Below are 27,851 nucleotides of genomic sequence, written 5' to 3' on the forward strand. Positions count from 1 at the left end.
TAGAAAGTTGTAAATCTACACTTGAATGTAGGTGTAAATATTTGAGTACAGCTTTAGACCCTTATTTGTGAATTGGGCTCCAATTCTGCAAGTGTGCTCTTCTGATAATGAAAACCATGGAGATGATCCTACTCGTCCAGACTTATGCTCTTGCTGCCAGTATTTGGCTTATAAAAAACATTGAGCAGACACCCAGTAACCTATCATATTGTACACCAACTAAGGCCCTTGGGAGAGAAGTATGACTCCAAAAAAGCAGTAACACACAGTTGCTGTATGAATTTGGCTCATGTCCTGTGGACAGAAGAATAACACTCGTGCAGCTCTGACAAGTAGGTTCTAGGGCGTGAATTAGTTTGATTTGCACATGTTTTCAGAGATCTTTCTAGCAGTTTTTGGGGCATATCAGCAACAACCGGCGATAATTATCGCTCAGCGCTCTTAGCGTGAGGATAATTATCGCCGGGTAACGTGGATTTTTATCGCTGAGATAGCGTGCTATTAGCAACGCTTATCTCCTCAGTGATAAAAATCCTAGCGCTAACTGCCTAACGTGAGATTATCGCTGGAAATCCAGCGATAATCTCATGTAGTGTGGCGTTAGCTTGCTGATAGGGACTCACAAACTTAGCCATGATATCCACCTTCCATAGGATATCATGGCTAAGTCAGTCCTGAAGCAGGCGTAAGGAAAGTAGCGATAACAGGGTTTATCGCTACTTTTCCTGACGCTATGCTTCATAGCGTGGGGCTTGATGACAGGAGAAATGTCGCTTAGCGACATTTCTCCTGTCATGTTAGGTCAGGAACGTCCACTTTGCATCTCATTTGAGATGCAAAGCTGGGCGTTAGGAATCCCCACGCTAAAGCAAGGTTTCACGCGTTAGCGTGGCCTTGCTAATTAGCCGATAAAATTATCGCCGCTTTTCGGCCGAAAAACGGCCACAAAAGCTGGATAATTTTTCGCCAGCTTGTAATTATGCCCCATAATTAGGGGATATATATATAGTGTGGAATTCTCTTATGTGTTGTACAAAGCAGACATTGTTGTTGCAATGACACAAAATGGCCAGAGTATGGTCTTAGCAGCAGGGCACAAGTCGGGGATACAAGCAGGTACATGGCGTCCACCCACTATTTTCACAGTGTGGACTCCGTCCCCCCTGTCAAGAAGTTGGGCCCCACAGAAATATGCTGAACTTGTTCTGGTGTAATTTTAAGACAGGGACACGTTCAGCAGTGCCAAAATGTTGTCTGTTTTACATTCCCTGCAGCAAAGTGCAGGCAGCGAGGGAGCTTTTTTTTCACCTCCAGCTGGACCAAAGTTAAGGAGCCATCAGGCCTCCTTTTGTTTGTATATCCTGACTGGAGGGGTCCTGGAACCTCAGACTTAAATGTAAAGGCCACGGAGGGGAAACAAAGGCACCCAGCTTGTTATCTCTTCACAGGTACTTAAGAAAGACATGCTTTTGCCTTTGTTCCGTCCCTGTATATAAGAGACGAATGCACTGTAAGAATGTCAGATGTGTTGGCCTGTCCCAGTATTTACACAAATAATTTCAATAGCACTATTTTATTTAGTTCTTAACGCTATGCAACCCAGTGCAAGGTGTCAGAACTCTTTACGTAACATTCTCATTATACATCGACAACAAATCATGTACATGTGTGAATCAATGTACAAGATGAGTTACATGAGACAGGTTTACAAGGTGTTGGAGTCACATGTCCTTCATAGCTCGCTGTGCTATATTACAAGGATTCAAAGGTATGAACTGCAGGTGACAAAGGATCTCTGTGTTCAAAGCAGTAACCGACTTACCTTTCTACATAAGATAAGAATCTGGCATCTGCTTGTTACATAAAGTGCTTTGCAGGAGACACATTAACCTTCTATACTAGTTAGATTCATTTCTGGGACCCGACAAAACACAGATCTCTCCAACAAACGTGTTAACCTCCAGAGTTATTTCCCCATTATCGTTATTACTGCTCCCTGAGCTTTACTAGGCACCTCTGCAGCAGGTGCCTCAACTCAATAAAATATTTAAGATGCAAACTTTGCAGACAATTAAGCAGAACAGATCAACTGCCATGTGCCTCCTTGTTGCCAATTTCTTTGTGGCAGGGTTTAAAAAAATACATTTATTAGTTGAGGCCCAGATTTTGCGTTGGGATTGCGCCACTTTTTTGGCACAACCCCAACACCAAATCGCATATGTTAAATCTCATAATGCACTTAAATGTAGTCATGATATACCTGATATACATATGTGTGAGTTCTTAATATTTGATGTCGTTTCCTGTGATGTCACTTCCAGTGAGGTCACTTCCAGTGAGGTCACTTCTTGTGATGTCATGTGCAATGTCACGTGTCGTGACATTATGCGCTGTGATGGCACTCATCATGCTTTCTCTTGCATACTGCCTAGCCTGGTAAGTCCCCCCACTTCTTTTTTTAGGACTTGTGACCTGCTTATCAGAATATCTGCTGAGAGCAGACAGGCACTGATGCAGCAGTAAACATCAATGGCAAAGTATGGCACAGTAACGGCTGAAGCTTTGCCACAGTGAATCATTGCCACCAAGCACCCGAAGAGAGAGTCAGCTTGAAGTGCAGCACACATGCACACTGGCCAATCACAGCACAGCACTGCCCAAAGTTATCAAGCTCCCAGGCATACACATGTGTCTCAGTGAGATCCATTGAGCGATTAGCACATGGCTTGTCTCCCTGACTCGAGGTAACATTTGATATAGCAATGACAACCAGTGACCCAGTCCATATATGCCATTGGTTAACATTCTGGTAAGTGGTCAACGTTCATTGTTAACCTACCAGAAAAACAAATGTTATGACATCGAGCATAAGTTGAGTCCCAGGATGACTGTCTGCTAGCAAAGGATGTTTTGTGGAATATGCTGTGTGAAAATGGAAGCTCTACAAAAATCCTTTGAAGATATCTCTGTTTTAAGAAAAAGCATAAACAAAGAATAGCATATCAATGTTGAGGCGTAGCCCATAACAAGAAGAAAGTGTGACTGATACTACACTTTACTAACGGTGTCAGATTGCACATCAATGTAGATATCTGTGCCAGACTGACAGTGGTATGTGCCATGTTCAATCACAGCCTTACTACCCTGTAAAATGTTCAGCTCCACTGGAACTGAGATCAAAACCTCCTTGCTCATGAAACTGACAGTCAGTTTTGTGCGTGGTGGTACCTTCATCGGCAAACTTAACTCTGCTTTTTTGCTTGTGGTGAATGTCTCAACCTCATCTTTCTTCACTGAGAAGGTGTTGGACGCCTCTGACGAAATATTGGCCACTCCTTGCAAGGTAAATGAGGCACCCACCTTGATTGAAGACACCTTGCTGAATTCAAAGCTATGGGAGACATATTTCTCAAACTCTTTGCAAGAAGTAGCGGTGAAATGCTGCTCGCTGTCTGTGTTGTTGTTGTAAAAATACTGATCTGCCTGGATGTTCTTTTCACTCTCTGTCGTTTTCTTGTCCCACAGAAGTGTGGCGGTGATGGAGGGTTTCCCAGGGCACAGAGGATACACATGGGATACTAGATCGTTGAAACCAACATCACGATAGTTTGCCAGATTTTCACCAGCCCTGGCTACAATACACCTTCCCCCTCTATTTCGATGCTCGTATAGAAGCCATACTCCTCTCTGGACTCTGTGGGAGGATATCTCATCATTCATGTTTCCAAACATTAAATTGGTCTCTTGAGTCAGAACTGTTTGACTACCAGAGAAATTGGGATTCTCATAGAGTGTGATCTTTGGATTGGTCAGGTCTTCAGTGATCAGCCTCAGAGAAGATGCTTTGTCACACATTTCAATGGAATGATGTTCTCCCTCCTCTAGGGCAGTGAACGATCCTTGATAGTTGGGATGATCGTACATTAGCCATGGCTGCCCCACCACCTTCACAGACGAGATGCAGTTTCCGAAGTTCTCCTGTGCCAGATTCAGAACATCTGCTGTAAAGGTCCTTTGGAGCCCCTGGAACTTGTGAAGTTCATAGACAGTGATGGTGTTCATGGTGATCAGCTATGAAGTTTCAAAATTGTCTTCTGTGATGACCCTGTGTTACAAAACGACAGCTGGTCAGTGGAGAAAAATCATGCATGATTGTGTGAAAATTCACAATACTGGCTCCTCTCTTTTAAAAGGAAAGAAGGTATATTTTGATGCCAATGTCAAGTTTATTGTATGATCACTTAAAATCATTACAAGTTACATAAAACGAAAATATCACGGTGTGAGAGAACACAGAAATAAAAACCTTATATGAGAACATGTTTTACAGCATGATATGATTAAAACAAAACTTTAAAACAGTGCATTAAAACTTACAACACTGATCACAACAGCTTCCCCTTTTTCCTTAAAATCATTAAAGGATGATAGTGCAAGCTAATGACGTACATGTAGTGGGTCATGATTGTGCAGATGGTAGTAATTCCGAAATGCCACTGGACCCAGGATGTTAATGTGTAAAGGGTACTGATAAAAAGTGTACAGCTAAATAATAGAGCTAAGGTGGGAAATACCAAGCCTAATGGTGAAGTGCAGAATACATAATTAAGAATCATATGCAGAAACTGCAAAAGGTCTGTGTTTTTTAAGGCACAGATGGCTCAGGTTATTACTGGGCATAATGACACAACCCATAAAGCTAAATTTCAAAGTACACTGCCTGAAGAAATGTTTTACTTTTATTTTTTTTATGTGCAGAAAACATAATAAAAGGTTATATATGGAATCGACCCAGGGTCTACACTTTTTGAGGCCTCAAAAATAAGGTGCTGATCTGCCTAGGAGAGTATGACTCAAGGTCAGTCATACTGGGCATGATGACACAACCTAAAAGTTCATTTTGTAAAATGTAAATGGCAAAATGAGGGGTCATATATAGAGGCTACACGTGCCTAGGGGAGTACAGCTCAAGAACATACTGGACATTGTGTCACAACCCACAGAGCCAAAGTGCAAAGCGCAGTACCTGAAAAGTTAAGTTTTATAAAATGACAATTACATGGAGACAGCTCCTATACTCATGGTACCTAAGGTCCACAATTTTTTGGCAGAGGCAGTGCAATTGATCAAGATGTGTTGTGACAACCAGCCTTTTAGTTAAGGTGCTAAATTGCCTAGGAGAGTGTGGCTTGTAAAGAACAGCCAGCCTCATAATTATTCTTGTGGGGGGGGGGGGCTCCAGATCAGGCCAGTCATGATGGCTGATAGGGGACCACAGTGGACTAAGTACCAGTTGTATGTACCAGATTGAGGTCTATATCGTTCAGACACAAAATTGCACAGTTTGTGAAGTTCCAGCAACAGGGTTAGTCAAAGTTTGTTACTTCAATGCAAACCCCATTTCATGTTGCCCACAGTGGGAGATGAACCTCAAGTTGTGAAGACTGTAGACTACTCATGTTCTTTATCAAGTTGTGGGCTTGCATTACAAATTTCCCAAAACTTGGCCTTGTCCGCCACTGATTCCAGGGTGTTCAAAAGAGGGTCAGCCTCTTTGGCCGACAGAATCTTTTGCTGTAAGAATATAGGCCTCAGTAGGAGTCAGCTGGGATGTTGCAATGTTGGACAGCAGAGAATTATGAGTGCCAACAATTCTCGTCTGAAGTTACATTGTCTACAACTGTTGATATTATTGAGGTATTTCCATGTAGGGTTTAATTCTCTGAATAGAAGCGGGTCTAATCTGGCCAATAGTGTAAGTTTTACAATGTGCTTTTCTACTGCCTGATGGTGATGGGGCTTGGTTGAGTTGTGCAGTTGTGACGCCATTATTGTCTCATGAGAAGCCCAGGCAAGGAGTGTGTCCATGTCCATTTCTCATGTTTTTTTTATTGTGGTTCTAATGCAAGTTTAATTAATCACATTGTTGTCCCAGTTCTCCACTTCAAGTTGTAGACATTCTTTAGATACTGCCAGATTGTTGGACCAGTGGTTGTTTGCAGATGTAAAAATAGTTTTTATTAGGTTCTTCATGGTCTTGCTGGGGGCGGCTGTTGCCTGAAAATATTATTTAGCAACAATCAGCACCTTAAGACCGTCACGGGTGAGTAGTTGCACCTTATAATATTGATTGCCTATCTTTCCTGGTTGTGATGCACCAGACCAAATTCCAACCTGAACAAGGTATTCCTTGTGTGAGATGGGAAGTGGAGTAACTTCTTGTAGGCTGTAAACTGGATCTTATCTTGGGCAGTTCCCATCATGCTGGGAAATCCTTGCTGGGCATAGTTGAGGGAGGGGAGAGGTTTGGCATGAACCACCCTCTAAATGGCAGTAATTGTGGGGCTGTCAAGTAATGCTCCCTGATAGTTATAATGTTGAAAGCAGTCCAGCCTCCGTGGTCCCAACCGCCAAGTTAGAATATCTCCCCAAAATAACTTCTTTAGTTTTGTTCTCATTAGTCACAAGCTCATTCCTGAGATTTTATGTGTTATGAGCATTGAGGGCATTTTACAGACCAGATTTTGTGTGGTTGAAAAGCACTAGATCGTCCGCATACTGCATGAGTGGAATCCTCCAGTCTTCAACTTTAGGGGTGACTAGGTTGGCTCATGCTAAGGCCTGCCCAGATCCGCGGTGTATAGATTAAATAGCATAGGCGCCAGCAGACAGCCCTGTTTCAGACCTCAGTCAGTATCCATCTTAGAGGTGGCCATCTCCCACGTGAGTTTAAGTAGAACCCGGGTCCTCGCATATAAGGACATGATTGCTCGTAGTAATTTGGGGCAAACGTTCCAATCCGCTAGCTTCTGTCATAAGATGTTCCGGGCAACTCGGTTGAATGCTGTTGAGTAGTTGATGAAATAAGCAAACAAGGGCAGTGAATTGTGGGTTGCGGCTTGATGAGCTAGGTATGAGAGGACAACTATATTGTCCACTGTTAACCCTCCTTCGTTGATAGAAGGGTAGTAGGCCTTCGGCATAGGCCCATTGCATTGACACCTGAAGCAGTACTGTTAGAAATGGGGGTCTCTAGTTGGCAATGGCTTGCACCTTTGTCCAAGTAGGGACCCTTCCTTCTAGTCAGGATAAGGGAGTTATACTCCTAAAATAACCCCTGCTGAGGAACTTCGATTTTCGATCACGATCGAATCGACCCGCCATTTTGTGGCCCGCCGCCATTTTATGTTGCCATCACTCAGGCAGCACGGCGAACAAAGTCTATTCTGCTTTTTCTGTAGCCCGGTGTCGAAATACGCCCTCAGCCTCTATTTGCAAAGCTGGTGTTAGAACTAGCCGAGTACACTAATCCCTGTCTGGCTTTTCTAATCCGCGTCTCAACTATCTGTTGGCTCACACTATTCTTTCCTGACCTTATCTTATCGACTGGCCTTCACTGTCTCCTGCTAGTATTCTCTCGTTTCACGACTGTCCTCCAATACACACAAACGTATCTCACCACCTGCAAGTTAGTTATGAATCTGTAATGTATTAGCCTGAGGGTGGGGTGACAAACACAGTTGGAGGAGAGGTCTTTTCGAGTCATCCGATATTTCTATTTTCAAACCTTTTCTATTGGTTCCGCTTTGTTTTCCAACTTTCCTTATTGGCTCTTTTCTATATGCTCTGGGAGTGTATTTCGTTAATAATTGTATTTTGTATAGTATTTAACCTGATGCGCCACAGAGTGAAGTGGCAGTCTCCTGAGAACCTACTTTGTGTACTTCTAGGATAACTGTACTAGCTGCAGCTAAATAAATCCAATCTTCTAACACCGACAGAGTGTCCCGTGTCTCTGTGTAGCGAAGCAGGTGAACTCCGGAGACATAGGGCGTACCCTGCATCGCCAGGCCCAAAAGGTTCTGGTTCTTCAACTGGCGCCCAACGTGGGGCGGCTTCAGTGGTACCGGTTCTGCTCAAAGGTCGTGAGGAACCCCGCAAGAAAATTCCGGAGGGTTCGTGAGCCACACTAAGCGACCCCTGTATGTCGAAAGTGGTCCGAAGGTCTTTTGCAGCGCGGTTACTCCTTCCTGACGGCTACTGACGACCGCTGCCCTGACTGCCGACCTGCTTTGGCCCATTTCTTTGATGATGTATGGTAAGGCGAGACGATAGAAGGGCCTCTGTTGGTGGAAGAAGACGTCCTTAGTTAAGTATTTTCGTGGGTCGCGCCCACAATTTGGTTCTTTGTTTGGTTTTCTTAGGCTTCTTAGATTTATGTTTTGCAAAAGATAAAGCAGAGGGTAAGTGCTTTTGTGCTGCGTAAACTGAGTTTTACTCCCTTGAAGTTTGTGAACAGTCCGGAGACATCTCGAGATGCCTGGTCTGACTAAGTTTGGAAGAATTTGTTGTCTTGGTTGTAATAGGGACTCCCGACTTGAGGACTCTTGTCCGATTCCTTCGGTTGGAACTCCCACATATGAGCTCTATTCAAAACATGGTATCGGCCCCATTGCCTTTAACGAGACATGGACTCGATACACGAAGAAAGATGGTGTTCTCAAATGGCCAGAAAACGGTAGCTTCGATCCTGATGTGCTAGATAATTTAGAAGCAGTTTTGTTAAAAAAAAAAGCCCGGCCGGCAATGTTTGACTCTTTCCGCCTTTGGCGTAAGGAAGCCAAACAGAAAGAAATTAAACAAGCAAAATGAGATAGGAAAGCACAGGGTATGACAATTATACAGGCTGCCCAACAGTTTAGAAATGATGAAGTTGATAATGCGACTGAAATTTCAGAAAGACAACATCGTATGGCGATAGATAAATGCTATCCGGTGTTGCCTGTTTCTCCTTCTGATAACAAGAAAGATATAGAAGAAGATCCCCTAATGTCTCATTTATTAAGGTTGCCTCCGCCTTATGCGCAAAATGCCAATGTACCTCAGCTGTTACAGCCTGCTCAGCTGCCAGTGGTACCTCCGCCGGTTCCGGCTCCTCAGCATTTGCCTCCTCCAGTATTACCGCCCTTGCCTGTTTTACCATTAGTCTCAACTTCTTTACCTTCATCTCCTAATCTCAGATCTCCTTTGCCTTCTGCTCCTCCTGCGATTCCCAGTTCTTCTCCTGTCAGTTCCCCTAATTCTTTGTCTCCAGTTCTAATGTCTAATTCACCGTCTGTACATAAGCGTCTCACAGACTCTGTTACTAGTATTCTATCTCCTTTCTTTGGAGCCTTTAATGTGTCTCCGGCTTTTGCTCGAAGACAATCTCGTAGTCAGTTCCCAGATTTTGAGGAAAGAGAGAAGCTAGACTCTCTTGCACGAAAATGGATCAAGAAGGGTCCACAATATAGTGTGTTTGATATTATGCCTACCTTTTCGCAATGGAATGCGGCTACGCAAAGATATGTTTTCAATGTGATGTGCGACATTCTCATTAAAGAATGGGAAGATGTGAGTTTGAGTCTGATCTCACAAGATCTGTTAAATGTTCAGGCGGATTTTGAAAAAGGACTTATTGTAGGTCCTAAAGTTGAGGAAGCTGTAAGGACACTTATCTCTTAGAGATCCTTATTGTTTTCTCAGACTTTTTTTTGATTCCGATCTGTCGGTTAAACTGATGTCGTAAAATTACCCTATGAGAGAGGTTCCTCTAGTTTGGAAGGAGGCCGTTGCAGCTGTAGGTGGTAATGCACCTATTCTTGCTCATTTCCAACGTATATGGGTACATGTCCCTTGGAAGAGATCTGAAGTTTTGGCTCTTAAACAGACTCTACCAGATCCTCGTAAGAACCCTGCAGGCTATTATAAAGAATTATCGCAGACAATTGATGCTTGCATTATGAACCTAGCAGACATCGATATGTTAATGGATAATGTAGTCCCACAGACAATATGGGCTATGATTCGTAGAGAGGATCACGCACAGGAACTAGGAGCTACTTGGGATGTTATAACTAATACAGATAGAGACCAAGTGGGTGGCGCAAAGCCTGACGCTCTGATCTCGGAACTTCCTGGTAGAATCATCACGTTAATGAAAACTATGATGCCTGCACTGAGAGTTAATTGGGATAAACTAGCAGCATGCAAACAAAAGAAAGATGAAAGTGTCTCTGGCTTCTTTACTCGTTTCGAGGAGACATTTATCGACCACAGTGGTCAGGACATGGCTACCGAGGGTGGACAGCGATTATTCGTGGACAAATTTGTATTCAATTTGCTTCCCGAGCTGTTGCACAAATTAAAGGATTCAGAAAGTTCATGGGCTGTTTCTTCTTCTGCCCAGATATTGGCTACTGCACAATATTTTGAGAATAGGGACAAAGAAGAAAGAGAAAAGCAAGAGAAAAAGACAAAAGAATTAAAAACGAAGCTTCTCTTGCAACAAGCCTATCTGCCACGTTATGCTCAGCCTCAAATTCAGCAGCCTCCACAGTTTCAGAGGTTGTATCAAAAACCTGAGCCATACAATCTGCGACCTTTGTTAGGTCCTAATCAATGTGCCTACTATAGAGAGGAAGGTCATTTTAAGAATAGTTGTCCGGTTTTATTGCAGCAAAATGGAGCGTTATCTGCTCCACGAGGTCGTGCTGGCCTCCAGTCAGCAAACAGAGGTAGAGGTCGAGGTGTGTTGACTCAAGAGCAGCGTACCCTTCCTTCTCCCAATTCTGTGAACTATTTTGATCAGCAAAATGTGAGATCTACACAGTATTACAATGAAGACCATTATGTTGAAGGCGAGAGTGAGAGTCTTCATGCTAACTAGGACAGCCATGGACAAAGTAAGGGAGTTGTGCCAATCCCAGTAGATCAAAATGGTCCTTATGTTAACATCACTACAATGGGTGTTTCAGAGCCATTTCTTCTGGATACTGGAGCAATGAGAAGTTCTATCATTCATTCAAAACTCCCTGGGGCACCTTTGTCTGGCTTAACGAATGTTTCTGTAGGATTCTCTGGCACCCCTGTTCGCAATCCAGTTTCTTGCCCTTTGCCTATTTTGGTCCCTATGATTTGGAAGCTCCACTTCTGTTAACGAATGGTTGCGGTGAGAATCTGTTGGGTCTAGACCTATTGAAAAGAATGCATGCTACAATATATTGTTCTCCTTCAGGCGTACATCTTACTCTAGGACAGAAGTTGATCTCCCCAATGTATTTGTCCAAAGATCAGTTTCCTCCTGAATTACTTTCTCTTCCAGCAGCACTTTGGGCCACGGGTCTGAACGATGTGGGCTGTCTTGAGATTCCGCCTTATGTTGTCACTCTCAAGCCCAATGTTGAATTACCACGTATCCCACAGTATAGAATTTCTGCTGAAGGTGAGAGAGCGCTTTTGGAAATTATTCATGACTTAATTCGGAAGGATGTGGTTGAAGAAACTAGAGGTAACACATGTAATAGTCCTATTCTTCCTGTTCTTAAACGTACTGATCCTTCTCAGCCTCCTGTGTACCGTTTCGTAATTGATTTGCGAGAAGTAAACAAAATTGTGATTCCACAATTTCCTGTTGTTCCAGACATCACTGCTTTGTTGACAATGATACCTTCCACAGCGACTTGGTTTTCTGTTATCGATCTAAAGAATGCCTTCTTTAGTATTCCCATTGCAGAAGAGAGTAGGGACATTTTTGGCTTCTCTCTTGGAGGCCGAAGCTTCCGGTTTAAGCGCGCACCCCAAGGCTACTGTGAAAGTCCCTCCATTTACAGCCAAGCTTTAAAATGTCTTCTTGATACTTTTCACTTGCCGTCTGGTGCTGCTCTTATTCAATACATGGACGACTTGTTAGTCGCCGCCGATTCAAAAGATATCTGCAAAGATGTCACTGTTGCTTTGTTGCGCCACTTGTTTAAACTGAATCACAAGGTTTCACCTTCCAAACTACAATATGTTTGTCGAGAGGTTACCTACTTGGGTCATCTCCTCTCAAAGGAGGGACGACGTTTTACACCAGAACGAATACAGGCGATTGTGCGAATGTCTGTGCCATCCAGACAAAGGGAAGTACGTGCCTTTCTGGGTATCACTTCCTATTGTAGACAGTGGATCCCTAACTTCTCCCTGATCGCCAAACCTTTGACTTTAAAAGATACGCCTCAGCCCCTTCCTTGGACTGATGAGTGCCAAAAAAGTTTCACTGACTTACGTACCGCTCTCTGTTCTGCTCCTGTACTAGGCACCCCAGATTACACTAAGCCTTTTACGCTTTATGTTCACGAGAGAGAAGGTTGTGCATTGTCAGTTTTGACACAGCAATTTGGAGACAAACAGCGGCCATGTGCCTATTTTTCGGCTACATTGGATCCCGTAGCTAAAACATTGCCCAGTTGTCTCAAAGCGACAGCAGCAGTTTCTATCCGACAGTCTGCTGGAATGGTGTTGGATAACACTCTCATTGTTATGGTGCCACATGCAGTGGATACTTTGCTAAACAGAACAAACACACAGCATCTTACGAGTGCACGTTTAACTGGTTACGAGCTGACGCTTTTGGCTAGTCACATACACATCAAACGATGTAATACCCTGAATCCAGCTACTTTGTTGCCCCTTCCAAATGAGGAGAGTGTTGAGGATCAGCATGATTGTTTCTTCCGTACTGAGGAAGAGACAAAAGGAAGAATTGACCTAAGAGACACACCGCTAGAGAGTCCGGATGGGACTCTCTGGGTAGATGGTTCTTGTTTTAAGATGCCTAATGGAGATACGGTTTCAGCCTATGCTGTAACTACCTTACATACGATTGTGGAAACTGCACGCATTAGACACAATTCAGCGCAAGCAGCAGAATTGATAGCACTAACGAGAGCTTGCGTTTTATCAAAAGGAAAGAGAGTGAACGTGTACACTGACAGCCAATACGCTTTTGGCGTAGCGTTCAGTTTTGGGCGTCTCTGGAAAGAGAGGGGTTTCTTCACTTCACATGGTACCAAAATACAGCATGGTCAGTTAGTGACTGATCTCCTTGAGTCACTTGCTTTACCCACCCAAATAGCGATAGTGAAGTGTAGTGCACACAAGAAGATTACGGATGATGTTGGTTGAGGAAATGCATTTGCAGACGAAATAGCGAAGAAAACAGCGAGAGATTCAAAGAGTCGAATGTTTGTGGCAGGCCCTGCGAATTGGGTCAGAGAGAGAGGAATGTGTGAGAATACAGTGGAAAGCGTGAAAACTATTCAGAAAGAGGCTTCAGAAAGGGAGTTGAGCAAGTGGAAAGAAAGTACGGGAATGTTAGATGAGATGGGTTGTTGGGTGGAACTATCTGAACATCAACGTTGGCTGTTACCAGATGCCTATGTTCTCCCAGTGGTTACTATGGCTCATGGTCCAGCCCACTTAAGTGCAAAAGGCATTTGTAAACTTCTGGCACCAGTGTGGCAGAATGAAAATATCCCAAAATGTGCAGACAATGTAGTAAAGCACTGCATTGTTTGTCTAATGTACAACCCAGGAAAGGGAACCCCAGCTCCAGCAGGTCACTTTGCTCCTCCGACATATCCATTTGAGGTGTTGCAAATTGATGACATTCATATGGAGCGATGCAACAACCTCAAATATGTTCTGGTGGTAATATGCGCCTTTTCGAGGTGGATAGAAGCATACCCTCTGAAAGATAATACAGCCCTATCCACAGCTAAAATCCTACTAAAAGAGTTCTTCTCCAGGTTTGGTTTGCAGCGCATTGTCTGGAGTGACAATGGGAGCGAATTTGTTGGCCAAGTCATGCAGAAAGTTTGTGCAGGTCTTGGAATCAAGCAAAAGTTCCATGCGGCAAATCATCCACAATCAGCGGGTTTAGTAGAGTGTTACAATGGAACTTTGAAGTTGAAGTTAGCAAAGATTCAAGCAAGTACAGGACTCAATTGGCCTGATGCTTTGCCGTTAGCCCTGCTATCCACCAGAACTGCAGTACACTCTCGTTTGGGACTTAGCCCTTACGAAGTGGTATTTGGCCGTCCGGCCAACGTATGGGGAATACCTCGCCCTAAGAAATTCTCAGACTTGCCATATCCAATGTTGATTGATTATCTGCATGACCTTACGACTAAATTGCGTGTTCTTCATCAACAGGTTCAGAGTGCTCTGCCGGAGGCCTCCACAGACCCAGGTCATTCCATCCGACCAGGTGACTGGGTGTCTGTGAAGAATTTTCAGAGGTCCAGCAATCTACAACCCAGGTGGCGGGAGCCTCGAATGGTTTTGTTGACTACAAGGACAGCAGTTAAAGTTGAAGGAAAGAAAAATTAGATTCACGGTGTGCATTGCAAGAAAGTGCCTTTGCCTTTTGATCAGTGGGTTCGTAGAGGGGTTGTTGACTGTGAAAGCGAAAAGACTCCACGATTCGTGCCTTTTAGTGATGCACACCTGAATGGGACACTGTCTGAGAAAGAGGACGACGACATTTTACAGGAAGCAATTCCATCGCATCGTCGCTTGGATACGACTGAACCACAAACATTGTTCCAAAATCAGAGTGTTCCGGGGAAGGAACATTACAACTTGAGATCCAGGCTAAAGAACATTTAAGACTTTCTTCTCCCTTGTGTAGTATTCTATCCCAGTTGCAGGGTCACGTTAGGAGTCTAGGTCACGACCTGAATAGTGACAATAGGTCTGCAGGATCTTCAGTGTCATAGGACGGTAGAGCATCGTGACTTCAGTGATTGAGGAAAATTGCCGTGAGCATCCATTAGTAAGATGGAAACTACACTAAGTAATAAAGAAAGAAGAGATGAAATGAAGAAAACATCCTGTAAAATAATGTACAGTCGTTTTAGTATAACTATATGTGTTCTTATATCATTATGTATTGTTTTGGCGATTATTGGGTGGATAATTTATGCTTTGCAGCCAAGAAAGACCTCCCCTTCTTCCTCTTTGCCTTCCTCTACTATCTCTCCACACCTCTTTTATACTCTCCCTTCACATGAACTCGTCAGAAGAACTGAGTATTATAACAATTCTTTTATCCAGCTATTACATCAGCACAAATTAGTGATTAATACAACTGATTGTTGGGTGTGTGGTCTTATGCCACATACCACAGAGAAAGGAATGCCATATCTCATCCTTCCTTTCTCTTATGAAGGTTCTGCTTGGGCTTACTTCGTCATCTTCTCCAACGCTTATCAAAGCAAATTGAGACGATCCGTTAGTTCACAAATTAATTATCCAGATTTTAGTCACAGTTCCTTGATTAAGGGTATGGTAGTTATGGCTAAAATCATGGAAAATAGTAAAATTTCCATCGATGAAAGAAAAGCATACACCAATTGGAACGTCACCCAATACATGTCGAGTCTCAATAGTAAGGTTGGAAAAGGAAAGTCCTCACCGATCTGGACTATACCACATCAGGGTAACTTCTGCTTGCAGATAAACAATCACTCTTCTGACACTACACAAAAGAGTAACTGCTCCCACACGTACATTTATTCCTCTCAAAATTCGCCTCCTCTAGTGCCGTCTCAAGGCACCTATTTCATCTGCTATGATAGAGCTTATACTTGGTTACCAACGGGTTTCTCTGGTACTTGTTATATAGCTTGTCTTCTTCCCCCTACTTACACTGCTTCCGCAAATCATCACCAAACCCGATATGGCAGAGGGATTATTGATTCAAAGGACACAGCAGGACAGGAAGGAGGAGATTTCCTTAAAGGTTTTCTTCCCTTCTGGGGTCCCATGGCTAACAGCAGAAATATAAGGCAATTGGTCCGTGTCGTAGAGACTACAATAGACATCACTGTAGGAGCTTTAAGTAACATCACGGCAAAACTACAGGCGGATCGTCTTATGACCTTGCAAAATCGAGTTGCCTTAGACTTTGTTCTTGCCGATCGTGGTGGAGTATGCAAATTGATCGGGTCAAGTTGCTGTATTTTTATTCCTAATGACGCTCCAACAGTATACCAAGCTATCTCCAAGTTGCACATAATCTCTGAGTCTATTCATCAGGACGAAGGAGATTGGTCTTTAACGAAATGGTTTTGGAGACTACTGTCCAAATGGGGTTGGAAAGCATTGACGTTCCTTGGTATAATCCTGACCATTATATTTTCCTGTTGCCTTTGTATGCACTGTGGTCCCGCTATCTGTAATTTTTGTGCTACTATGTGCATCCCAAAACCCAAGCCACAAGTAACGGAAAACATAAGAATGATGTTACAGCAACAGCTCGATGACCTCATGGCTATTGACGTGGACTCAGATTAACATGAGTCTATCTTGCCTGAGTTCTGGCAAAAGGAGGGTCTGAGGAACTTTGATTTTCGATCACGATCGAATCGACCCGCCATTTTGTGGCCCGCCGCCATTTTATGTTGCCATCACTCAGGCAGCACGGCGAACAAAGTCTATTCTGCTTTTTCTGTAGCCCGGTGTCGAAATACGCCCTCAGCCTCTATTTGCAAAGCTGGTATTAGAACTAGCCGAGTACACTAATCCCTGTCTGGCTTTTCTAATCCGCGTCTCAACTATCTGTTGGCTCACACTATTCTTTCCTGACCTTATCTTATCGACTGGCCTTCACTGTCTCCTGCTAGTATTCTCTCGTTTCACGACTGTCCTCCAATACACACAAACGTATCTCACCACCTGCAAGTTAGTTATGAATCTGTAATGTATTAACCCGTCCCACGTTATGAAGGTATAGTTATTTTTAATGTTTATATACAGAAGGGAAAGGAGGATGAATATAAGGTGGAACTGGGAAATTTAAAAGAGGATATGATGACTGTATGTGATAACTACCAGAAGGATGTATTCTTGGTGTTGGGCGACTTTAACCACAAATTAGACCCCCGTAGAATAGATCCATGGAGTAAGTAGTTGTTGATCTCCTATAATATAGAGGTTGCCATATTTCCTAGTGGGGATAATTTGGCCCAAGATATGGCATTAGGACAGTTGTTGGGCTCTATGGACTTGGTATGTGTGAATGGGAGAATGGAGGCTGATCGGCCGGCAAGGCACACATTTACGATAGGCCAGCAACCCTGCCCTATAGATTATGTGTTTACACATGCCTGGAACTTTGAATGAATTAAGTACTTCGGGGTGGTAAGAGTGGAGCGTGGTGATCACTATCCTCTAAAGACCAAATTATATGCAACAAGGTGAAAGCAGAGAGAGATACCTCTTCAGGTACATGTGGATTACCCATAGCGGCTTGCAACCTGCATATCGGAGGAGCACATTGGAAAATTAAGTGCTGTACAGCAGACCCTTTCATTAGAAAACATTCCAATCAAAAATGGCATTGGTATGAAAATACAATAAGACAACTGGAGGAATGCCTAAGGGTGAAAATTAAATGTAGTAAACCCAGGGTAGTTAGTAAAAATAGATCCCATAATAAAGAACGACCATGGTTTGATGAGTAATGTCATAAAGCAAAAGCATATATTAGACAAAGGGAAAGAAGACTTAGGGTAATGTATAATGCTGAAATGTCCCTTACTCTACAGAAATTAAGGATAAAATATGAAACGATTATTAGGAACAAAAAAAGAACCTATAAAGATAGTTGTTGGGTAAGTATGCTAGCCGTAATTGAGTCCAAAGATGTGAAAGTTTTTTTTAAATTGGTCCAAGAAAGTTCCGGCAAAATATTAGGGTCTCTGCACTGTGTTGTTCCAGAAGATGACTGGGTGGGTTACTTGGGGGAAATTTATGGGAAGTGGCCACTGCTAAAGAAAGTAATAACAATATCTTTGCCAGGAGTGAGGGAGGAGCACTTTACCTCCAGTCATATTAGAAAAATAATATCTAGCCTAAACCTTACCCGGGCCGCAGGCCCAGATAATCTGCCTGCAGTGATTATAAAATCTAGGCCTGAGTGGTGGGCAGAGTTTTTTGCAAAAATGTTTCAGGGGATCCTTAACACAGGCATCTTTCCAGGAAACTGGAGAGGAGCAATCATAAGACCAATCCCCAAAAAAGGAGATTTAAAAGCCCCGAAGAATTACAGATTAATAAATCTCCTAGACATAGGAGACAAAGGTTTTGCAAAAGTAATTTTGGGAAGGCGTTAGGACTGGGCAGAAGTAAATCAGAATGTGCCCCACGGAACGGGGGGGGGGCTCAAAGAGGGACATTCAACGGTTGACCACTGTTTCGCGCTCTGGTCCATTGCGCGGAAGTCAATCTAGCATGGGGAAGTTTGTTCTGCTGCTTCGTGGACATCCGCACAGCATTTGACCTAGTGGACCGGGAACTGCTGTGGGAGACTTTGACTGGATATAACATCTCTAGGGATCTGTTAGGGCTGATTCAAGCACTTCACACCGATAATAGGGCCCAGATAATTTTAGATGCAGAGGGGAGCTTATCTCAGAAAATTCAGATTGGCAATGGACTGAGGCAGGGGTGCGTATTGGCCCCCTTGTTTTTTTCCTTGTTTATTGCAGACTTACATTCAATCCTAGGTATTGTAACTGGGAAAAGTCTGAATCAAGACGGGAAACATATCTCATGTCTTTTATATGCGGACGACCTTGTAATTATTGATCAAACAGAGATTGGTCTGCAAAGAAAGCTAAACAGGTTCAATGAATACTGTTGATAAGACAAAGATCTTATGTTTTGGTCGGAGGAAAATAGGGTTTACATGGGCAAACATCCTGAACAGCGACTCCGGAACAACAAGTTCCGGAGTCACGAAAGCCGAGCAACGACTTGCCCGAACAACGACTCAGCCTTAACCACGCATGTACGTGGTTAAGGCTGAGTGATTTGAAGCAAAACCCCGACACTAAACATTATCTCCTGCATTAATGTAATTGTATTTAAAAACATTTCTAGAGTACGACATTAGTGTTTTTTATTGAATGCATTTTGAAATTAAATTGAAGGTCACGACATTGATGCAAAGTGCAGCAACGCAAAGACGGTTGTGTTGGTAGCATCAGTAGTAATATTAGTAATAATAATAATTGTTTTTGTGCCCAACCAGACAGATGTGATAGCAACAGAAACACGTTTACCTCTACACCGTGTTCCATATGGTAATTGCTGTTAATGCTGAAATTTCCATTGCTTTAATTAACATGTTACTTTTTTTTCATAAGACTTGTCCACGTGATACTAATATTTTAGTGAAATATATGGAGAGAAGGGGAAGGGGAGGATGCGGCGTAAGATCCAGTCTCGGCGACGGTTCAACATCCTGTGATTCTGGGCAAATCACTTAATCTCCCTGTGCCTACTAAAAATGAATGTGTCCTCGTGTGATGTAAATGGTGTTCATGTAAAAGCGCTCCAATACTTTCGGGTCGAGTTAGCGCTATATAACGAAAAACTGCAAAAAAACCAGGGGTATCCCTAAACCTCTATTACATTATTGTTTACGCATCTCTAGGGTGCTGTTTGTCAGCGTCAGACACTGGGTGAGGCTCGATCTAGGCACAGAACCCAGAGGTGACTTTTGAAAACCTTAAGATATATTCCAATAAGGGTTCATTATTCTTCAAATCGCCAGAATGGTAATGTCTCACACGCATAAAAGCATTCACTCCCTGCTTTGACTACCAGTTTTTTTTGTGCAAGTGGATCTGTGCACTAATTATGCGAACCTGTTTATATTTCTTCATTTGTGCTTCTTTTTCCCTGATTCTAGCAACTTAGATGGACAGTGCATGGACATTGCATGACTTCAGATTCTGGTGGTGAGGGCGGGGTGAGAGGTTGAAAGTTATAAGGTTTAGACTGACATAGTGGGGGGTTCACGTGAAAGGTTATGAAATGCACTAGACGCTGCCGTTATTTAAAAATTGAAAAGGTAGCACTGTTTGAGGGCCCTACATGGAGGTTTTGTGTCAAGTAATCTGGAAGCGACAGGTGTGACCTCAGATCGGTCTGGTTTTATTTTTATCTCTCCGTTACGCTGTCACTGTACACAGGGTACAATGCCCAACAGGGCATACGATTTATCATGATGTATGTATTTTAATATCTGTGGTATTTTTAGGGTGGGTGTAATTGGTTATTAAGGGTTGGAGGGATCGGGGTACTAGATTGGAAGCATTTTTTTTTACCACGCATTCCTTTACCACGAAAAAACATGGCAAAGGAATGCATGGTGAAAAAATGTTGTGGTTTAGACGAGGTCGTGGTTGCGACCTTGTTGTTAGGGAAGTCGTGGTTGTAGAACTCGTTGTTCCAACATACAACCGTTTACATGGTTTCTGGGCTCCGAGAGGTTGGAAAAGGTAGCAGAATAGAGGTACCTGGGAATGTGGTTCGAGAAAAGTCTGCAATGTCCTACCCACCTCGATGCACTAAAGCTGAGGTCATCAGCATCGGTTAGTGGATTAAAAAAATCCAACGGTGCTTATGGCAAAATGTCTGACAGACCGGTCCTAATAACTTACTCAGCAATGGTACCACCACAATTTTTGCACGGTGCTGAATTGCTATATTTGAGTGCCAAAAACGGATGGGACATTGAGGAGGGAAAAATACTGAAAAACGTATATTCATTGCCCAAGTCTTCAATGGTCCAGGCGGTGAGACTAGAATTGGGAATCACCTCATGGGGTATAAAATCTTGTATGGCCCTACTACGATTCTGGCAGCATCTGGGAATGGGAGAAGATTATAAAATCTCGCAATGGTGCAGAAACGAGATTGTAAAGAGCGAGCTAACGTGGGCAAAAGGGATTAGAGCTAACATCACTAAAGCGTGTTACACGATGGAGGTTACGCTGTGCCCCCAGACTTTCCTAATTGAGGTTGACAAGAGGGGACTTAGGTCCCTGGGAAAATAATTTTCTCGAGCGCAGGACCAAGATTACCTCTTGAGGAAAAGTTCTGTACGTTTTATGGCTTCTGCATGGCAAAATTATAAATATTTCACTTATATTGTTAGGTTACCTAGCAGTCGGTTAAGAAGAGAATTGCTAAGGTTAAGAATTCGGGTTAACCCTTGCTATGTGAATAATGGGGTAAAAAGATCTATGATTGACAGCAAGGGAAAATGCACCTTCACTTTGGGAACAACATGTGACATTTTATATGTATTATTGGATTGTCAGGAGGTTTTAGATATATGAATAGAGATTTTACGTCCAATTTTTAAAAAGTATGATATTAAAAACAGGGTTCAAGCAGTAAACCTTTTAACAGAAATGAGTACTTTAGACATAGCTTGTGCCATGGGGAAGTTCATCCAAAAAGTTAAAGAATTTCTCAAACGTGATTAGATCTGAAATGTTTGTTTTATTGTTTTATGTGGCCTATGTTATATGAAATGTTGAAAGGAAATCCAAGTGTATTATATGAATTTTTATGATGTTTTAATTAAGAACCGTCATTTTAGTAGTTGTATTAATGTAGTTTTTAAAAATGTTTGAGGACCATTGGTCTAAATAAACTTGTATTGAATTGAAAATTGATTGACATAAATGACTCTGTGTTATATTTAAGCCAAACAAAGCCTGATTACGAGTATAGCTGATATTTATCGCTCCTGATAAATAACAATACCGCCAGTATTTTATTTATTGGGTCTGATGAATAACACCTATTATGAATTTATGGTGAATTACATGGTGAATTTGGTGTTTAATGCACCAACATCTGCATGATACCGTAATTACAGTATATTTTCCCGTGTTAGATTTCGGCAGGTTTGGCCTGCGGAAATTTAACAAGCATTGAGGTAATTAATGTATCTAATAAATATCGGATGTGCTAAATACCTTCATACTCATGATTCTGACTCATGCGTAAACAGGGTTTAATGCATGGGACGGAACATTGTGGGCATCTCGTTGTCACACCCTGAGGGTGAATTTGTGCTATAATTGAGAAACATATTGTACCTATATCACTGCTATGTCTATAGGGATCCACAAATGGAAAGAGACTATACAGTAAGGGTTTAAAGACTTGCACAACTGGATATGGTCTTGAGAGGTGCGACCTCTGGTCATGGTTGAAAAGTATAACATTTGTGGTCCAGCTTTTGAGCCAGCTGCTGCATCAGTTGGGTGGGTAAGTTCCTTTTCCTTTACTACCTTTACATGCAGTCCTTGTTATTTTTTTGCTGTGTACTGTATTTAATGTGTCCCCTTATTTTTAGACTTTCCAAACAAAATGGGCATTGCCAGTGGTAAGAACCTCCTGGTGTGTCACCCTTTTTCAACCAGTGTGTCGTGGTTTTCCCTTGCACTGTTGGCACTTGTTACAATCATTAAAACACATCTATCAGGCTCTTGTTTGATTCGTTTGTGCAGGCGAATTCATAAGAAGCTTTAGGCGACTTGTCCTTGTGTTAGGTTGATATCTACCTTTAATGTTGACTGCAAGGCTAGACTCTATGTAAATGTATCTTTCTGTTCTGATTCCTAGGTTTTGTTCTCCTGAGTCATTGGCCCTCATTTTTCTTCATTTAATGATTTGTTTAAGTGTTCTAGGTGCCTCTGGCTCCTACTATATTTTGGTTTTGATGATGATTCCCCATTTCTTGTGATATTGAAGAGCTGTTGACTATAGGGTCAAATGCCCTGGCATGAACTAATGCTACCTGAATATGGTCCTTATCCAACAGCACTGCTCTTTGTGTCATCCTTGCCCTTCTTTCCGAACACACATTTATTTCTCTTTGTCACTCCAATGTGTAATCACTGGAGCACTGAGCACCTATGCCTTATTAAATCTTGTTGCAATTTTTAATGCCATGAATCCCATGATAGATATCTTGATAAATAATTAAATTATTCTGTAATATTTCTGGCAGAGTGTTATCTTCTTTCTTTTGTTTCATTCAACTGCATGATGGCAATTATGTCATCTAATACATTGTATTTGTTTTTATAAATTATAATGTGTGTGACGTTATGTTTTGTCAAGATATTTTCGTAGTTCAATGTTTTAGTAGTCAATATTTTGATCTACAACTGTATAAAGATAGAGGAACTTCCTGTGATGCCATCAGAGTGAAAGATCTTGTGTGTCAATTTCCTTTGATATCATGCGGGTTGAGGTCAAAGTAACTGAAGTCAATTTTGCTACCCCTGACTCTTAGGTAAACATCCAATATATCAGTGCTGTGATGGTGCCGATAAAGCTTTCCAATTCAAAATAATGATCACTCAACTGCACTCTTGAACTGTTGAACATTTTGATTTATTCACTCTCAACCAGAAACAGACATAATCATACAGGAAATGAAAACATTTATCATGGACTAGATTCCCATACTGGAGAAAAACCCCAAACCAAAAGTAATCCTAAATTCACAAACATGCACAAAAATTAACATTGTCTATTTCAATTCCTGGGGAGTTATTTGTTTAGATTAAAATAAGTACACAAATATTCTACCTATACCAGCTAAATGTCATATAATGAGAAAACAATGACAAACAATCTAAAGTCCAGTAATCCAGTACAGCTGCGCTTGAATGTTTCTCCATTCTCGGATGTAGCTACCAATGGTGCAGCAGGTGCAATGAAACCTGGGGCTTGGATCCAGGAGGGGACTCTGCTGCAGAAATATTAATGTTTTCTATTTCTACAAAGGGGGTCCGTTTTTGATGCTTGCATTAGGGCCCTACGGTGACCTTGCTATGCCACTGACTCATTGGATGAATATTGACACATGCTAATGTACCTAAGTTGCACCTGCCAGAAACTCATAAAGTGATTCCAGGCAGGCATTAACCTATTAGCATCCTGCGTTGCCTTATATTCTGCTCAAGGGTGGGAACTGGGCATTCCAAGGTATGGTTAGTGATGTTTGTGGGCATTTACAAGTTCTTCTTATTCCTCTTTCTTGCCTGGAAAGAGTTGTAGATCAGCCATGTAAGAAGAGGAATTATCATCTGCTAAATTGCTGGGATTGTAAGGCAAGTAAGTTTTCCAAAAAAACAAATGTGTGTTTGCACAGGGGCTTTTATTCCCTTTGTGTGGAGTTCTCTGTTATTGGTAAATCTGCAGAGGAATGAGATCTTTTTGTGAATGACATATGACCTTCTTCAGAAGGGAAAACCTACACCTGGAACATGTATTTTCCTGGAAAAGTTTGGGCATTCTAGAAAGTTGTAAATCTACACTTGAATGTAGGTGTAAATATTTGAGTACAGCTTTAGACCCTTATTTGTGAATTGGGCTCCAATTCTGCAAGTGTGCTCTTCTGATAATGAAAACCATGGAGATGATCCTACTCGTCCAGACTTATGCTCTTGCTGCCAGTATTTGGCTTATAAAAAACATTGAGCAGACACCCAGTAACCTATCATATTGTACACCAACTAAGGCCCTTGGGAGAGAAGTATGACTCCAAAAAAGCAGTAACACACAGTTGCTGTATGAATTTGGCTCATGTCCTGTGGACAGAAGAATAACACTCGTGCAGCTCTGACAAGTAGGTTCTAGGGCGTGAATTAGTTTGATTTGCACATGTTTTCAGAGATCTTTCTAGCAGATATAATTAGGGGATATATATATAGTGTGGACTTCTCTTATGTGTTGTACAAAGCAGACATTGTTGCTGCAATGACATACAATGGCCAGTATGGGCTTAGCAGCAGGGCACAAGTCGGGGGTACAAGCAGGTACATGGCGTCCACCCACTATTTTCACAGTGTGGACTCCGTCCCCCCTGTCAAGAAGTTGGGCCTAACAGAAATATGCTGAACTTGTCCTGGTGTAATTTTAAGACAAGGGACACGTTCAGCAGTGCCGAAAGGTTATCTGTTTTACATTCCCTGCAGCAAAGTGCAGGCAGCGAGGGAGCTTTTTATTCACCTCCAGCTGGACCAAAGTTAAGGGGCTAACAGACCTTGTTTTGTTTGTATATCCTGACTGGAGGGGTCCTGGAACCTCAGACTTAAATGTAAAGGCCACGGAGGGGAAACAAAGGCACCCAGCTTGTTATCTCTTCACAGGTACTTAAGAAAGACATGCTTTTGCCTTTGTTCCGTCCCTGTATATAAGAGATGAATGCACTGTAAGAATGTCAGATGTGTTGGCCTGTCCCAGTATTTACACAAATAATTTCAATAGCACTATTTTATTTAGTTCTTAACGCTATGCAACCCAGTGCAAGGTGTCAGAACTCTTTACGTAACATTCTCATTATACATCGACAACAAATCATGTACATGTGTGAATCAATGTACAAGATGAGTTACATGAGACAGGTTTACAAGGTGTTGGAGTCACATGTCCTTCATAGCTCGCTGTGCTATATTACAAGGATTCAAGTGTATGAACTGCAGGTGACAAAGGATCTCTTTGTTCAAAGCAGTAACCGACTTACCTTTCTACATAAGATAAGAATCTGGCATCTGCATGTTACATAAAGTGCTTTGCAGGAGACACATTAACCTTCTATACTAGTTAGATTCATTTCTGGGACCCGACAAAACACAGATCTCTCCAACAAACGTGTTAACCTCCAGAGTTATTTCCCCATTATCGTTATTATTGCTCCCTGAGCTTTACTAGGCACCTCTGCAGCAGGTGCCTCAACACAATAAAATATTTTAAGATGCAAACTTTGCAGACAATTAAGCAGAACAGATCAACTGCCATGTGCCTCCTTGTTGCCAATTTCTTTGTGGCAGGGTTTAAAAAAATAAATGTATTAGTTGAGGCCCAGATTTTGCGTTGGGATTGCGCCACTTTTTTGGCACAACCCCAACACCAAATCGCATATGTTAAATCTCATAATGCACTTAAATGTAGTCATGATATACCTGATATACATATGTGTGAGTTCTTAATATCTAATGCCACTTCCTGTTATGTCACTTCCAGTGAGGTCACTTCCAGTGAGGTCACTTCTTGTGATGTCATGTGCAATGTCACGCGTCGTGACATTATGCGCTGTGATGGCACGCATCATGCTTTCTCTTGCATACTGCCTAGCCTGGTAAGTCCCCCCACTTCTTTTTTTCTGACTTGTGCCCTGCTTATCAGAATATCTGCTGAGAGCAGACAGGCACTGATGCAGCAGTAAACATCAATGGGAAGGTATGGCACAGCAATGGCTGAAGCTTTGTCACAGTGAATCATTGCCACCAAGCACCCGAAGAGAGAGTCAGCTTGAAGTGCAGCACACATGCACACTGGCCAATCACAGCACAGCACTGCCCAAAGTTATAAAGCTCCCAGGCATACACATGTGTCTCAGTGAGATCCATTGAGCGGTTAGCACATGGCCTTGTCTCCCTGACTCGTGGTAACATTTGATGTAGCAATGACAACCAGTGACCCAGTCCATATATGCCATTGGTTGACGTTCTGGTAAGCGGTCAACGTTCATTGTTAACCTACCAGAAAAACAAATGTTATGGCATCAAGCATTAGTTGAGTCCCAGGATGACTGTCTGCTAGCAAAGGATGTTTTGTGGAATATGCTGTGTGAAAATGGAAGCTCTAAAAAAATCCTTTGAAGATATCTCTGTTTTAAAAAAAAGCATAAACAAAGAATAGCATATGAATGTTGAGGCGTAGCCCATAACAAGAAGAAAGTGTGACTGATACTACACTTTACTAATGGTGTCAGATTGCACATCAATGTAGATATCTGTGCCAGACTGACAGTGGTATGTGCCATGTTCAATCACAGCCTTACTACCCTGTAAAATGTTCAGCTCCACTGGAACTGAGATCAAAACCTCCTTGCTCATGAAACTGACAGTCAGTTTTGTGCGTGGCGGTACCTTCATCGGCAAACTTAACTCTGCTTTTTTGCTTGTGGTGAATGTCTCAACCTCATCTTTCTTCACTGAGAAGGTGTTGGACGCCTCTGACGAAATATTGGCCACTCCTTGCAAGGTAAATGAGGCACCCACCTTGATTGAAGACACCTTGCTGAATTCAAAGCTATGGGAGACATATTTCTCAAACTCTTTGCAAGAAGTAGCGGTGAAATGCTGCTCGCTGTCTGTGTTGTTGATGTAAAAATACTGATCTGCCTGGATGTTCTTTTCACTATCTGTCTTTTTCTTGTCCCACAGAAGTATGGCGGTGATGGAGGGTTTCCCAGGGCACAGAGGATACACGTGAGATACTAGATCGTTGAAACCAACATCACGATAGTTTGCCAGATTTTCACCAGCCCTGGCTACAATACACCTTCCCCCTCTATTTCGATGCTCGTATAGAAGCCATGCTCCGCTGTGGACTCTGTGGGAGGATATCTCATCATTCATGTTTCCAAACATTAAATTGGTCTCTTGAGTCAGAACTGTTTGACTACCAGAGAAATTGGGATTCTCATAGAGTGTGATCTTTGGATTGGTCAGGTCTTCAGTGATCAGCCTCAGAGAAGATGCTTTGTCGCACATTTCAATGGAAGGATGTTCTCCCTCCTCTAGGGCACTGAACGATCCTTGATAGTTGGGACGATCGTACATTAGCCATGGCTGCCCCACCACCTTCACAGACGAGATGCAGTCTCCGAAGTTCTCCTGTGCCAGATTCACAACATCTGCTGTAAAGGTCCTTTGGAGCCCCTGGAACTTGTGAAGTTCATAGACAGTGATGGTGTTCATGGTGATCAGCTATGAAGTTTCAAAATTGTCTTCTGTGATGACCCTGTGTTACAAAACGACAGCTGGTCAGTGGAGAAAAATCATGCATGATTGTGTGAAAATTCACAATACTGGCTCCTCTCTTTTAAAAGGAAAGAAGGTATATTTTGATGGCAATGTCAATGACAAGTTTATTGTATGATTACTTAAAATCATTACAAGTTACATAAAACGAAAATATCACGGTGTGAGAGAATACAGAAATAAAAACCTTATATGAGAACATGTTTTACAGCATGATATGATTAAAACAAAACTTTAAAACATTGCATTAAAACTTACAACACTGATCACAACAGCTTCCCCTTTTTCCTTAAAATCATTTAAGGGTGATATTGCAAGCTAATGACGTACATG

General features: G+C 42.3%; 3 pseudogenes across 1 annotated transcript in view; all 3 read right to left on the bottom strand.

The window, feature by feature from the left end:
* Positions 1–3,964, bottom strand: part of LOC146812843 (epidermal differentiation-specific protein pseudogene) — a 26,198-nt pseudogene extending 22,234 nt beyond the window's left edge.
* Positions 3,049–27,454, bottom strand: LOC146812844 (epidermal differentiation-specific protein pseudogene; annotated as a pseudogene).
* Positions 23,055–27,851, bottom strand: part of LOC146812845 (epidermal differentiation-specific protein pseudogene) — a 30,020-nt pseudogene continuing 25,223 nt past the window's right edge. The window contains exon 2 of the transcript XR_014966927.1: positions 23,055–27,498. The product of XR_014966927.1 is annotated as an epidermal differentiation-specific protein pseudogene (transcript). The remainder of the gene's footprint in view (positions 27,499–27,851) is intronic.

The sequence above is a fragment of the Triturus cristatus genome, chromosome 7, assembly GCF_964204655.1.
Source record: "Triturus cristatus chromosome 7, aTriCri1.1, whole genome shotgun sequence".
Classification (NCBI taxonomy): Eukaryota; Metazoa; Chordata; class Amphibia; order Caudata; family Salamandridae; genus Triturus; species Triturus cristatus.